This window comes from Dipteris shenzhenensis, chromosome 30, assembly GCF_047967505.1.
Source record: "Dipteris shenzhenensis isolate YYH24624 ecotype China chromosome 30, Dip_SZ_1.0, whole genome shotgun sequence".
Classification (NCBI taxonomy): domain Eukaryota; kingdom Viridiplantae; phylum Streptophyta; class Polypodiopsida; order Gleicheniales; family Dipteridaceae; genus Dipteris; species Dipteris shenzhenensis.
The window spans coordinates 19,594,467-19,611,248 of record NC_141625.1 but is presented as its reverse complement, the minus strand read 5'-3'; positions in this window follow the sequence as shown (position 1 = coordinate 19,611,248).

The window sequence follows — 16,782 nt, the reverse complement described above, 5'->3', positions numbered from 1 at the left end:
TCATGAGATGTATACTTTCTATGATGGTTACTCCGGGTTTTATCAAATCAAAATCGCCGAAAAAGATGTGCTTAAAACCACATTTGCCACACCCTGGGGGACATTTGCATTCAAAGTAATGCCATTTGGCCTCACCAATGCTCCTGCTACCTTTCAAAGATTTATGCAGATGGTGTTTGCTCCTTATTTGGGGGATTTCTTGGAGGTATTTTTAGATGATTTCTATATATTCTCGTCACGTAAGGAGCACGTCATGAAGGTTAGGTTGGCATTCCAAATGGTCAATGATGCGAATGGCAGTCTCAACCTTGAGAAATGCACCATTGGAGCCACTCAAGGGAGGTCACTGGGACATATTGTCTCATTTGAGGGCATCAAGCCTGACCTCGAGAAGGTAGAAGCCATCGTCAAGCTCTCCCCACCAACAACCAAACGTCAGGTATGTTCATTTGTCAATCTAGCAGGATATTATTGCCACTTCATTGATCAATATGCTGCTTTGACACGACCCATGACTATGCTATTAAAAGATGGGATTGATTTCTCTTGGGATGAGGATTGTGATCATGGGTTTGCACAAATCAAGAATGCTCTGGCTTCAGAACCCATTCTACACAATCCAAATTGGTCAAAGACTTTCTATATCAATCTTGGGTTTGGTGAGCACACTCTGGCACGTATTCTTCTCGAGCAAGGGAGGATCGGTTCATGTATCCCGTGATTTGCTTCTCGACAATTGCTCGACACTGAGCGACGCTATTCAAAGGCTGACAAGCACGCCTTGTCTTTGGTGTTCTACATTGAGAAATTTAAGCATTATGTGGCTGGAAAGTCCATTATACTCACTAGCACTGGTCTTGCAAAGCAAGTTTTTTAATCACCAAATCCCATGGGCCGGTTGGCCAAATGGTTGGCAATTTTACAAGAATATGATTTTTCTTTCAAAATTGTAAAAGGGGGTTGTTCCAACTTGAAGAATGCTTTGATTGATTTAGAGGATTGCCTTGATGTAACCCTTGTAGTGGCCATAGAAGTTGGGGATCCATGGTATGGTGGTATCTACAGGTTTCTGGCTGCTTTCTCCTTTCCTCCAAAAAGTACTAGCTATGAAAGAAAGAAGATCCGCAGAGATAGTAGGTGCTACACCCTCTTTGATGGGGTGTTGTACCGTCAAGGCATGGATGGGGTACTAAGATGGGCCATTGATGCAGATGAAGTGCCTAAGGTATTGAAGCATTATCATGATGGATTTTGTGGAGGCCACTATGCCAGTGACTATATAGCTAAGAAGATTTTACATGCTGGATACTATTGGCCAACCTTGTTCAAAGATGTCACTTTGTATTACAAAACCTGTGAACCATGACAATTCTTCGGTAGGAAGGATTTGCGTCCTGGGCAACATCACCCAGTGATGTCCATCCATCCATTTCAGAAGTGGGGAATAGATTTTGTCGCGAGCCCTTGCCCATGACTGCCCGCAAAAAGAAGTATCTTTTGGTAGCCACTCAGTATGTCTCTAAGTGGGCTGAAGCTATGGCCCTCCTCGTTGCAAATGGTAAGGCAGTTTCAAATTTCATATTTGAATGTATCTGCACATGGTTTGGGACACCCATAGAAATAGTCTCTGACCATGGGAGTCCATTCTTAAATGAAGCAGTGGAGTTGCTCATGGATCGCATGGGTATTGATCATCGCACTTCTAGCATCTATTATCCAGCATCCATGGGTCAAATGGAACGGACCAATGGCCTCCTTTGTAAAACCATGGGAAAAATGGCTGCAGGGAATAGGAGCCATTGGGATTAGAAGGTCACTGAAGCCCTGTGGACTTATAACATCACTCATAAAACATCTATTGGTCACACTCCTTTTGAGTTGGTGTATGGTACTGAGGCAGTTTTACCACTAGAGATAGAGATTCCGACCTTGAGATTGGCACAAGAACAGAGAATGACAGAAGATGAACATGTAGAGGCCAGATTGGTGCAACTTGAGAAGCTAGATGAAACTCGACGCCTTGCACTACACCAAACAGAGATCCAAAAGAATTGACAAAAGGCCCGCTTGGATGCTAAGATTCGCAAGGGATGGGAAAGACGCTTTGTTGAGGGGGATGTTGTGCTATGCTTTGATAACAGATTGGACCACCAAATGGATAAGAAGTTTCTACCACTGTGGACCGGTCCATACAAAGTCATTAAGGAACGTAGCAATGGTATGTACAAGTTCAGGAGTTGCATGAGCCATATGGCAAGACGGTGATCAACAAGCATTACCTCAAGCCCTTCTTTGTGCGTGATGGACCCAGGCATGGAAATGCTGTGCATTCTCTGCTTGGGGGGGGGAACTGTTATGGATAAATTTGTCTAAGGGAAAAAGGCATAAATATGAGTGTGTGTTTGTATGTGTGGCAATAGTATAATAAAATATGGCATACATAGGGCCCAGGGTTGAGGTGGCAGGGCATGACCATGTGCCACCCTTCCACATAAGAGGACCCATAAGGTGTGACGTACATAATCCATGGTAGTAATATTATAAAATGTAAGGTGGCATGGCTCCTCCATGTGCCACCCCTCCACCTAGGCTGCATTTAGTGAGATATGGCTCAAAGTCCATGAGAGAAGTAATATAAAATAGATGGAGATGGATATTATATTGAGTTATTCCCTCCATATGGGATAGGCCCATGTGGGGGAGGTATAGAAGGTCCAAGAGAGCAAGTTAAATAATGGGGAAAGTAGGATGAGGTGGCAAGATTCCTTGTGCCAACCCTCCACTTGTCCTCCTAGAGTTTGAACATATTATAAAATTGGGAAGAGACCAAGGGAGTATTAGACTTGAGATATGGGGCTTGATTTATGTGGAAAATTGAGGCAAAGGGCTGTTGCACACAATTGAGAGTGCGTAACTACCTAGCCCACATGGGAGACTTTTCCACACGCACCATGCATGTGGGAGTATGCATTTATTGGGAGAGACCCCCTCTTTTGGCTATAAAAGGAGGGGGCTATTCCTTGTTGAGACACGCTCATTCTTATAAAGCCACCTAGCTAGTACTTTGATATTTCCCCTTCTTTTGCTTCCAAATAAAGCATGGTCCTATTTCCTTGATGTCTCCATCTTTACATTCCTCGTCCAATCATGTACATGCTTCTCTTCCCCCTCTCCCTTTCCCCTTGTGCCATAGTCTCCCTCTTCATTCCCTCCCCTTCTAATCCCTTTTCCCCTCCCATGATAATGTTTCGCCCTCACACTCTCCTTTCCTCTATGGCCCTTGAACGTCACCATGCTTAGTGTCTAGCCACTTGTCTTGATTTCTTTTCCGGCTAATAGTACACACATCAATACCACCCACGTTGAGGCACATGCAAAGTATTATGCCCATTGTATATGGTTCGCATGGTTGATCATGCACTAAACCATGTTTTTCATCTAGACTCATGCACAATCAGCAAAAAAACAGGCTCGAAGGTGTGTCATTTGAACCAAACCATATCCGATGGTCATTCTGCTTCGCACATGCATCAATCCCACCTACCTTGAGACATGTGCAAAGTATCGTGCCCATCGAATATGGTTCACACGGTCGATCACGCACTAAACCATATTTTTCACCTAGAGTCGTGCAAAATCGGCAAAAAAACATGCTTGGAGGTGTGTTATTTGAAACAAACAATATCCGATGGTTTGCACGGTCGATCATGCACTAAACCATGTTTTACACCTAGAGTCATGCACAATCAATTAAAAAAACACCCTCCGAGGTGTGTTATTTGAACCAAACCATATCCCATGGTCGTCCCAATTTATGCATGGGTGAATCCCAACTACGTTGATGTGCGTGCAAAGTATCGTGCCGATTGGATATCTCTTGGAAAACCAAACAATGTGAGATTTCCATACACAGTGTAAAAATAAGCAACCTCACTATCTACCACACCTCCCATAAGGCATCATTCAATGAGCCTTTATCCCCACTTTCCACCTCAAAGGGAATACCACTTGCATACCAAGTCACACTTCTCTTCCACACATGCCTAACTGCAACACATTCCCACAAAGAATGAAAGCGAGTCTCTCTACATACTTTGTAGAAGACACACTTAGGCACCTATGAATTCCACTTAGCAATCCTATTGCTCATAGATAGCTTTGCCACAACAATCTTCCATAGGAAGGACTATACTAATAAAATGGAGTGGTTGACCAAACTAGCTTGAGTCTTCTCTGCCATAATTTGGTAAACGCGTGGTATGCCTTGGAGATTGGAATAATGTGTTTGAAATTGGTGACAGATCACATATATGATCTAATATGCTGGATCAAGAATTGCACGAGCGGGATTGCTTAGTTAGTGTGGATTAGTGGATTGGGTTGATTATGAAGCATTGAGGTTTTGTAAAGTGTTTGCTTGGCATAATTGTCATGGAGATTTTAGTTGGAGAGGCAACAAGCCTAGATCATATTTACTTTACTAAAGGAGCATGGTGAGTCAAGCTTGAAATGGATGGTAGAGTTTTGACGGAAGTAGTTTTGTCAAATAATTCTCCATTGAGCATCAATTTTAATTTGGCCACTTTTGTTAAAATTGGGAGGGGTCCTATTCCTTATAAGTTTAACACCTTCTTTTTACGGGTTGAGGAGCTTGACAGAGCTGTTGTTTGTGCTTGGAATGAGGAGGCAAAAGTACATTTTGCATCCCTGCACAAGTGGAAGGCCTGTATGAAAAAAGTCTTTGAGATCACCAAGAAATACGAATGAGAGAGAGCCGAAAGAATGAGGAGACATGAAAAGGAATCAGTATGGACAAGGCCTTGTTTGTTATGTGCTCTAGTTGATATGGCATCAGACTAGGCGTTGCCTCCATTGTTGGCTATTGTGGAACTTTATTTGAGATATGTTGAACATGCCAAATTAGATGTAGCTAAGATTTAGGTTGCACTTGGGTGGATGCAGGAGGGTGATCATCGTTCAGCTTTCTTTTTTAGGGTTATTAAGGAGAAAAGACATAGGGAAAACATAGTTGTGGTGACTAATAGGAGGTCAATATGGTTAGGAAAATAAAATTGGTGAGGTGTTCATGAAACATTTATAAAGCATTGCTAGTACTAGACCTGCAGAAAGTCAAGACTATAAGGAAAGATTGAATGCCTTTTTTAGCAATTTGCAAAAGATTGTCTATCCTTATGAAGCTCTACAATCGCAAAGACCATTTTCATCAACTAAGATCAAGTTTATAGTTTTCTCTATGGCTAAAGGCAAATCTCTAGGGTTGGATGGTATGTGAATTGAATATTACCAGATACATGTGGTGAAGACATGATTAGCTGGTGCTTTGGGAAAGGTAAGTTACCTCGAAGCTTTAATACAAGCATGGTGAAGCTTATCCTAAAGGTCAGAACAGGAGTATGCCTAGTCAGTGGAGACCACTTGCAATGCTTAATTGTCTATGGCTAAAGCATTAGACTATAGAAGAAAGTTCATCCTGGCTAGGATTGTGCATACCAGATAGTATGGCTTAGAATGAAAGGTTTGTTTTATTGAATTTGGATTTGGAAAAGGCATACGATTAGTTGGGCATTCATCCTAGCTGTTATGGAAAGGCTAAGGTTTGGACAAGGATTCTATAACATGACAAAAGTTTTGTTTTCACATGCTCATGTAAGGCTATCCCTGAATGGATACTAGTGGTAGTCACTTGCACTTAAACAATCTATAAGACAGGGGTGCCCTCTAGCACCTCTGCTTTTTGCAGTTGTAATAACTGAGCCACTTTTGTGCCAGTTGGATTACTTTCATAGCTGTGGGTTTATTAAGGGTCTTCCTCTACCTGATGGTTTTGCGTTTTGCACATTTTTTATAGAAAGGTTAGGGTACTTTTCGCTTAAATGGATTAAGGCTAGAGAGATCATAGGTACTTGGGATGCCGGATTGGATTTGGAGTTTTAATGAAAGACAAATTTGAATGGGTTGCTAATAAATTTAAAGGCAAATTCAATAAATGGGAGAATGCTAAGCTTTTATTTGTTAGAAGGGTTGTGGTTGCTAAGCATGTGCTTTCATTAATGGCTATCTATGTGCTGCCAGTTTTTCCTTTCTTTGCCAATTTGCTGTGAAGAAGATGGACAAGATGATACAAGATTTTATATGGAAAACCCAAATGTGTGCTTTTAACTTGTAGCTGTTTATTGCTAATAAAAGTGAAGGTGGAATTGAACTAGAGGGAATATGCATCAAATTGAAAAGATTGTGTGTTAAATGACATTTAAGATTGGCTTGTCAATAGCCGTGGGTGGTGCTTGCAAGACATTGGATTGGCATGAATGGTCTACGGGGTGTAACAGGTCCCTAGCAAGACATTGTGTTGTGTAATCTTCCTATAAAGGTTCCGGAGTCGAAGTTGATTTAATAAATTGATTGCTTGGTGGAAAGAATTTGTTGGAGTTTTGTGGGTTGGTAACCCTTCCTTTCAAGGAGATGCAATGCTTTCAATATCATTTTGGTTATCGAATTGGGTTTATAAAGAGGGATTTAACCCATTGTTGGTTGTTCCTAGGCAAGCTAAAACCTTGTGTACTAAAGGCATAATTTCTTTCAAAAATATTTGGGACCCTGGAGGAGGTAGATGGATTGTTGGTGAGGTGTTGCAGAGTAGGTTTGGCCTGAACAGAAACTAGACTAGGTACTTTAATCGAGAATATCATAGATGATTGAAGGATTTTGTTATTTCATAGGGGCCTTGGGTTGCGTTGATGGTGTGTCAAAGGTGGATTGACATGGCTCCTAGGGATAGCATCAACTTAAACTTCTCGTTAGCAATAGAACAATATGCATAGCATGGGATTAAATTGGCTGAGAGAGAGAGAGAGAGAGTAACTTGGGGGGGGGAGTCTGTGTGTGTGAGAGAGAGAGAGAGAGAATGGGGTTTTTGGGTCTCGGTGAACCACAGTTAGTAGCCTGCTGTTTTGTCATCGAAATCAGCCGATCCAAGTAGATCAGGAGATGAGCGCACGATGATGCCATCCTTTTGAAATACTCGAGTATCTTAACAACGAATTCTTCTGTGGCAGCAAGCCATTAGGAATTGAATAAAGGCCAGGATGTCAAAGTATACATCAATTGAGTAGGCCGTGTACGTTAAGCTCCAGATGGAAGCAAGCAACACTTCTAAGTTCATCCCTCATTTAGGTTAGTCATGGGAAACATTTCTGACATGCATAACAGACATAGTTTACTCTAGCAGCTTTCGAACCTTTGGCATGCATAAAACATCCACACACACACACACACACATAGTGGGAATCTATATTTTTGTACAAGAATGGGACGATTCGTTGATGGCCATAAAATCGCCAACACACAGGCCTGAGGCCACCCCCTTCTTCAAATCTGGGTGCTGCCTGTATTTTGGCATCCATTGTCAAGCTCATTTGGAGCATCATGAAGCCAATGACTACTCACGAAGCACTGTAGCAGCACAGACAATATCATAGAACTCATCGACGACAACAAGGTGTAGATTGAACAGGCTCAATTATTTGCATCAGCTTCATGTGTCGTTGCATTAGAGGTATTCCAAAGACAGAAATAATAACAATTATTGAATTATTGATGATGGTGGAAGATGCTGGTGTCAATTTCCTTTTTTAGCAATCATGCCTCGAAGGGTTGGGGCTTGTGTCTTGGGTTCAAACTGGAGGCAACCACCTTCAGGGGGAGGATATCTCCTCGTGCTCTCAAGACAGGGTATGCTTGCACTCTCGTGTTAGCAAGGTCAACACTTCAAGAATACATGAATTTTCTGTTGGTAATGGGTCAGGTGTTATACATCTTCTAATCAGTTTCTGCCGGAGCAATTCAGTAAGGCGTCAAGGATAACTGGTCTTCTATAGCTGCCAGACATAATTTACGCTTGCCATTAGAAGAGGAGGAAAATATGCATTCAATTTAGACGTTAACGGATCTTGTCCAGCTGCCAATTCATCGTGCCATTCAACAAGGAGAAGAATATGAGCCAAATATGATAGTTCTGATGATAAATATATCTTGTCCCGGCTGCCATAAGGATCATTTTGTGTGTGTTCTTCCACTGTGAAAATTGAAATGTCAGCGAATTTAATGCCAACATCCAGCTTTCAACAGCCAATGAAGAAGCTTAACATCTAAATTGGTGTTTAAATTTACTATGAGAGTATCAATGGAAGAGCCGATTTTGTTGTGCAAAGAGACCATAGGTGGTCAACCAGGGCTAGAGGGAATTGGCTCAATGTGGAGCAATTAGCCCGGGCTAGAGGGGAGCAGCTTAAATATTTGAGCAAAAATGCAGTACCTACAAGGATCTTGACTAAGCTAAAAGAAAAAGGAACGTGTGTTCTTTGTGACTATGCAAATCTAAAGAAAGGGAAGATGGATGTGTTGTCAAGATGCATAATTGAGAAAAGTGTGGGGGGAATTGCAATGATAATGAGGAAGAGGCAGGGGCAGTGAGTACTAGGCTGGTTCACTGAGGTGCTCCAAGGACGTTCCATGTCAACCATTGCAGAAGCTTGAAGATGCCTGCCAATAAATGCCCAAACAGGAAAGCCTTAATCTGGTGCAGCCAGCCTAAGACTTCTTCACCATCTTCTACATGATTTATTTCTTCCTCTTCCATCTCTTCTTCTTCTGTATCACTTTGATCTTCCTGCTCATTTCTTGGTTCATTAATGCTGTTGTCTTCCTCCTGCCCTTTCTTTGCTTGATTGTGTCCCTCTTCTGCACCATTCTCAGCTGTTTGGGCTTCCTCTTCTCCATCATCATACTGCCTGGCCTTGTCATCTGTTTCCATGATACCACCCTGTTCTTTGCCCCACAGTGTCCTGCTGCACCCTTCACCTTCCATCTCCTCTTGCTTTTCAGTGCTCTTTTCATGTTCTCTGCTTGCCTGATCAATCCCACATCTCCCACGAGGTTGCTTCTCGAGCTCGTGTCCATGTGGTGAATCTGCCTCAGCTGTTTTGGTTTCTTCTTCCTGCTCTGTTTCTGCCACTTTGTCCTTCGATTTTCCCAGCTCTGTTTCTCCTGGCTTCCCTTCATCCATTTGTTCCTGTGCTTGATCAATCCTACATCTCTTATGAAATTGCTTCTCTAGCTCGTATCCATGTGGTGAATCCTCCTCCTTAGCTGCTTTGGTTTCTTCTTTGGATTTTCCCAGCTCAGTTTTTCCTTGCTTCCCTCCATGTGTGTCCATGTGGTGCCCCCTCTGCTCTTTTGGTTTGTTCTTTTTCGTCCTCTGTTTCCCCCTTTGATTTACCTCTCCTTGCTTTCCTACATCCATTTCTTGCTGTGCAATCCAGCCAAACTTTTCAGTATCGCCTTCTCCTTCATCAGACCTCCCCTTCAAAATCTGAACCCCTCCTGCGTCCCTGGCAGCTTCCCCACATTCTTCTCGTCCTTGCTGTGCTAACTCTCGTTCATGCTGTACAGCACCTAGAGTTGGTTTCATTTCAAGCTTTTGTTCGTCCTCTAGTTTCAACAAAGCCATCCTGTTTTCTGCTGTTTCATCTAGTATCTGTTTTCCTCCTCCATCTATGAATCCGTCTGCTGGCTCAACTGATTCCATAGTTTCGATGTCCTGCTGCTGTGAGTGAGATGATCCCTCTGATTTGGTGTCCTTCCCTTCCGCATCATCCTGTTTCTCGAACTCCTCCTGCTGTTGTTGAGCCGTTCTCCACCTTTCTACATCCCCATATTTCTCTTCAGCAAGCTCGCCCAGAACAAATCGTTTAGCATCTCCTTCAAGCAGTTCCATCGATTCCCCAGCCTCCTGCTGCAGTGCTGCGTCTCTGTCATGGCTTTTCGATTCCTCAGCACATTCGATTTTCCCCGGTTCCTCGATGGCATCCTCTTCTCCAGGCCGGTCCACCAGCAGCTTAAGTGTCTCATGACGTTCTGCTGAGACTACATTTGGTCGTTCATCTGATTCCTTCTGGTCACAACAATCCTTAACGCCCTCTGTCGATTGTTCGATTGGCTCCTCTTGTCGGAAAGCCGCTTGTGGAAGACTCTGAGCAGGAACAACATATGCCTCTAGCTCAGCTGGCTCGTTCTGCTGGGGAAGATTTTTCTGCTCAGGAAGCGTGGAAATTGCTTTCGGAAGATGATCTGTGGATTGATCAACGGAAATTGATTTCGGAAGCTGTTCTGTGGATTGATCAATGCTCTTTCCGGAAATTGATTTCGGAAGATGGTCTGTGGATTGATCAATGCTTTTTCCGGCTACAGCATCCAGTATCTGTCCTTTCTCTTCTTTATTGTCATTCACCTCTGCACCCGACTCCTCATGCCGGTTTTTGCATTTACTCGGAGGAGGTTCATTTCCAAGATAGTTTGCCTGCTCGGTTTTGATCGATTGCTCATCGCGTTCTGTGATCACCAGCAGTTCAGCCGATCCCTCCTGTGAAGGAACAAATTCCTGCTGCAACGGACCTTCAGTTTCTCTTGTGTCATGATCGACGTCTCTCTCCACGGAACGGATATCGGTCTCTGCATCTTCCTCGATGTCTTTTCCGTGCTCATTCCCAGCAGACCCTTCGCCAAATTCTTCTTCCTCGAATCCTCGTCCTGCTTTTGGCGGTTCTTCGGAATCGATGCCTGCCCAATTTTTGCGACTCCCAATTTCACCACAGTCCTGCTCCACCGTTCTTCTTTGGCTGGTCAGTTCCTCGGGCTGAGAAAGAATTTCGTCAAGGCTTGGAGCTGGAGTTGCCTGAGAATGATGACATTCGCCGGAGTCTACCGATTCTCCGATAATCTGCAATGAGCTATGTTCAAGCTTGGTCGTCCCTTCCTCAAGGTCCTGGTCGTCCTGCTGCGGCTTGGTCATCCCTTCGTCAACGTCCTGCTGCGGCTCCTTTCGCAACATAGCACTGTTAACATTATGGGGCGGGTCTATAGGCTCCGCTGATTCCTGCTGGGGCGCCTCGGTTAGAATTCCGTCTAGACATTCGCTTCCTCCTCGATTGAGCGACTCGATTGCCTGCGCTGGCTCCTCAATGGAGTATAATTCTGTCTTTTCGAAAGGATAAGCCGGGTCATCTTCTGATTCCAGCGGTCCTTTCTCTCCATCGTCACCATGTTTCTCCTCTGCCCGATGCTGCCTGGAGCATTCCCCGGGGATTCTTTCTTCTTCTGGTGTCGGAAACGCTCCTGAAACACCATCTCGCAGCGGCTGAAAACAAGATAGTGCTAGCGTCACTGGAGAAACATGACCTTTACTCAGTCTGTATGCAGACAAGAGGAGCCGTCGCTTAAACTCTGAATCAAGCGACCCGTCTACTGGGATGGCCATTTCTTGATTGAATTGCAGGTGATACTCGAGCATTTCACGCTCCTCTTCCGGTAAGGGATGGCCCATTGATTCATCGTTTGCTGCGTGAGCTTCATTCTGAACTCTTGCCACAGATGATGTTCCTTCTTGCTGAGCTTCCTCAAGAGATGATCCAGCGTTTGCAGTGTTCCTTGGCTCTTCGTCATTCGCACCTCCTTGAGACGTCGTTTCTTGCTGCTGCTGCTGCTGAGCGCCCGCTACATTCTCCGGTGTCGTGTTCGCTCTCCTCGGCGGCCCGCGTGAATCATCCTTTCTCGGCATTCCCGAGCGGCGTCGCAGCCTCCCGGTTTTCCTAGCGGGCACGAATCACCTGCCCCTGTCCCCAACTCATCCTGTCTTTCCGAGAGGACGCGAATCGTTTCCTCATTCTGCCGAAGCTCCTTCCTGCGGCCCCAAAAAAAAGACTAAGAATCCTAAGAACTCAGCGGCCGCTTCCGTTCAAAAGAAAACTATAAGAACGCGGAGGTGTACCTATAGCAAATCCGGGCGAGCAAAACCAAAGCAAATTGGCGAAGGAAAGCGAAGAATCCTGGAAAAAGCTGCAGTAAAAGACGAAGAAACCTGAGGATCGAAGACGAGAATGAGCAGGGAAGAGAGATGAGCTGAGAAAATCGATTCGAATCGATGCAGGGGAGAGCTGCAAAAGCCCAAATAGCAGAGAATTCAAGCAAACGGTTGATCTTCTGTTTGTGTTTTCTCTCAAACAACAACAACGACGACGACAACAACTGAGACGTTTGTATCATCTGTGGAGGGAAAATTTTCCCATGAACATTTCTTAACACTCCCTTAATCTCAAACCTCTCTCGGTGCCAACCCTTATGTGGTTAATAACAAGCCCCAGTTACGCCATTCGTCATGGTTTGACTCCACAATTTAAAACAACATTCCGGTTCCTTTGCTACGTGCCCCAATACATGTTCTAGCACCCTAGAGTTTTCTTTTGGCCCCATCTCTCTCTCTCTCTCCATACGCAAAGACAAATGCGCAGTTGGCCTGTGCACCAACTGCGCTTTGGCACACCAATCGCGGACGTCCTTAATGGCAAAATTTGTTCATGCAACTTTTGAATTGAGAGCCCTTCGTCTACTAGTTGCTGTTGTAGAGCTCCCCCTCTCGCCCCGTCTACACACCCTGCAGCTACTGAAACCTCCATGTGGAGGTGAAAACGTGTGCTTTGACTGTTTATTGCCAGTGTGGACAGGGGTTGGCACAGTGATGCTGAGTTTGTTGGCACCTCCAAAATGGAGGATGCGATTTTGAGCACTAGTGGCGCAGCATAGTATGCTCCCTCCAATTTCCTCACGTGCACCAATTTCATGTGCAACCATCTACGCTCATTTCGAGCGTGTGCACTCGCTCTCGCTCTCTCTCTCTCAAGCACACACGCACGCACGCATGCACACACAAAACATTCACCATCATCGGCATTTCATGAAGGAAATTTGTTATTCCTCGAGAAAAGAACATTCTATTAATAAACTCTTTCGTATTCCATAAATAAACTCCTTAGTGACACCAAGGAAAATACAACTCCCCAATGAATATCTCATACAAATAGTTGGACAAAGAGCCACTCCTCTTGCCACTCCTCTTGTTTATTATGCCATATTATACCACCATTTTGTGAAGGAAGAAAAGGACCTGGCTCCCATATATTGATAAAAGCCTTACTCTTGCGCCTTGTTGAGCACAAGATATGCTCCACATAGTAAGAAAGGGCATGACAAGTGCATTAATGCCAATGTGGCATGATCTAATATAACAAGGCTAATGTACCTAATACAATGCATGAGGAATAATGAAGGTAGAAATCCAACCTTTGTACAATGAGGAGGGACAAACATGGGAAGGAGGTTGATAGAGATTAAGAGAGACTTTGTTGGAGCCTTAAATAGAGATTCAAGATAGAGACACAAGATACGGGGAGAGGGAGTAGCTAGCAACATTTATTACATATGCAAGTACTAAAACAATAAACACATGCCACATCTAGAATGGTAAAATACAACCTCATGTGTTCATTCTGAGGAGACGAGTAACCTGACCCGTCTACGACGGGCTAGCGACCCACTCCGTCGGGGCTCAAGATGCTAAAATGTCTGAAACCAGCAACATATTCTAACCAAAAAAAATGTCTATGACATAGTACTTCAAAATATTACATCCGAAAGTGAAACCAAAGAACTCATTGATATGTCCAAATACACATCCGCATACAACGTCATAACTGAGCATACAAAATCTACAATAGACACACAGACATCCCTAAAGGGAAAAGTCTGCGGCCATGTACTATAGGGAAAGCTTGCGTCAGCCATGTACTCCACATCCGCCATGTCCAAAAAAAAATTATGTATGACAGAGTACTTCAAAATATCACATCCAAAAGAGCAGTCACATGTCTGAACATGCAATAGCTACATCAAAGAACTGATTGATCTATCGAAATACACAGCCGCAAATAAAGTCATAACTGAACATACAAAATCTACAATAGACACACAAACATCCCTAAGGGAAAAGTCTGTGGCCATGTACTGCACGGAAAAGCTTGTGACGGCCATTCACTCCACGTCCACCGCGTCCACCACGGCTACGAACATACAACGGAGTACTAGCAATCGTATCTGAACCAGCATCACATAGAAAGATAATTGAGGAACTATAATTATTGAGCCATAAAACTTTTATACATGTATGTTGGTAAAACCCAACTCATTCTTTAGAGTACTTACTCAGACGCAAAGGGCTGTCAACAATGCTCACATAGGTGTACGTGTAGTCCCCATTTTGCCCTCGATAGAAAATTCATGTCCCCACACATTCATAGTATCCCAGCCAGTGAACAGTGATGGTCTGTGGTCCATCATCCCTATGAAGCCAGCAAGCCAGGACAGCGTAATATCCCAAATGGACTCGTCCATCCAAAGGATTGTGGATGTGGAGATTCATTAGAAACCTTGAATCAGGAACAATCCTAAAAGACAAACAATAGCATGTTTTCCCACTCACATATAATCGAAAAAAAAACCTTTTGTTTTAACAAAAAAATAAAGCAACAAACAATGTACATGATTCTTACCCAAGGTAGCTCTCCAGCTCAAGCAAATCCAACAACAATTGCATGCTCTCCAGAGATCCCCAGCCCGCAGGATCTGCAATTTTCTAAAGTGAGTGACTATACTATTAAACTTGTCAACATAAAACGTGGTTGTCAAGCAACTATGTACCTTGCACCTGTGCTCCTGTTTCGATGACAAACGTGAACTGCCTAGACATCCTATTGCATTGCAAAAAAAGAACGCACGTGTCAATCTACATATATTGGAAAAAAACAATAGGCTTGAAAAGAAAATAGGCTGTAGTATATTGCAAACCCATGACTCAAATGAAAAATGAAATCCAAACATTATCAAGGACAAAGTCATGAAATATTACGTCTCAGTTCATATTTCTGTAAATAGCCAACATTCCCGAAGACCTATGATAGTTGGAATATTGAAAGAAGTTTTAAAAAAGCTATACAAAGATTACCGAAATGAAGATTTGCCACCCAAGAAAGTCTCAAGAGGGCTTGAAAGAGCAATGTCATACTCCTAGGATCTTGCTGTTGCCAATTGCAAAACTTCCTTGTACACAACATTTGTGGTAGAAGTATTATCCATCTCCTTGCCCCTGGCATCAGACGAACTCTGCAAAATGAAAACCTTAAGTAACAGCGTTTGATGCTCGGATATGTGAAAATGCCACGTATAGTTGGCCATGATTGAATACAGGTGTCACCAAGTACAACCCCAAAACAAACAATGTTTGGCCCTGTGGCTTATTGATTGTCATGCCAAATGCCAATCGAATAGGAAATTGCCATCTCCTCATGTCAAATGGGAGTTTAAGGTTGGTCGGAATGAATGTTATCCTTCGAATAAACGTTCTATCACCAGCATTGGTAGCAGTAATGATTTTCAGCTTCTAACACTTTCGTGTGAAACTCTTTCCAAATACACATCCGCAAACAAAGTCATAACTGAACATACAAAATCTACAATAGACACACAAACATCCCTAAAGGGAAAAGTCTGCGGCCATGTACTATAGGGAAAAAGCCTACGCCGACCATGTACTCCACATCCGCCATGTCCAAAAAAAATTTTCTCTATGACAGAGTACTTCAAAAATATCACATCTAAAAGTGCAATCACATGTCTGAACATGCAATAGCTACATCAAACAACCGATTGATATATCCAAATACACAGCCGCAAATAAAATCATAACTGAACATACAAAATCTACAATAGACACACAAACATCCCTAAGGGAGAAGTCTGCGGCCATGTGCTGCAGGGAAAAGCCTGCGATGTTCGCCACATCCACCGCGGCTATGAAAATACAACGGGGTAATACTGTGATAGTGACTATGCTGGAGATCATGAGACCAGGAGATTGACACAGGGATATGCATTTTTCCTTGGTCAAGGTGCTATATCATGGTTGTCAAACAAACAATCAACTGTTTCTTTGTCTTCAATTGAAGCAAAATATAGGGCACTCACTACAAGTGCATGTGAGGCTATATGGCTCAGAAGACTATTGTCAGAAATAGATTACTTTGATGAGTCAAAACCAACAACAATATACTGTGATAATCAATCGGCTCAAGCATTAGCCAAAAATCCAGTATATCAGTCCAAGACAAAGCACATTGATGTCAGAGAGCACTTCATCAGAGAACGAGTGTTACTTGGTGACATCACACTGCAGCATTGTGATAGCAAAGAGAATGTTGCAGACATCTTTACCAAACCACTCGGTAAAGAGCTATTCGAGAAACACCGACTAGCTCTTGGTTTGACGTAGAGGAAGGACATTCCATTAAAGGGGTGTGATGGAATGTAATGCTCAGTCCTTCTTCGATTCCCCAGAATCATCATCTTGAGGGAAGGCCTACTTCATGATGTTGATCTTGAGGGAAGGTGTTGAGAGTTCACACTCAACATCATGTGATCATGTGTGCATAGCACCATCACGTGATCATATGTGCATAGCACTAACCTTATAGAGTGCTATAAAGGAAAGGGTTAGATCCCCTAACCCTAACCCTAAAAGGGTTTGTATATATTCTATTTTTTCAACTAAATCTAGTGTACAGTTAGTCATTTGTGGTGTGCTCTCTAGCTGTGCCCTCTCTCCTCATCTCCACTCTTCTCCTCTCCCCTCTTCATATTTTGTCACTAGATGCCACACTATTTCATATAGGTGCTATTCTACACTGGTTTGTAGATATCATTGGGTACTTAATGGCAGAAAGACCACCCCTTGAAATGAAAATAGTGGATGCCAGAAAACTAATTTTAAAAGTTGCACCCTATCAACTCATTGCCGGACAACTATACAAGATGGGCAAG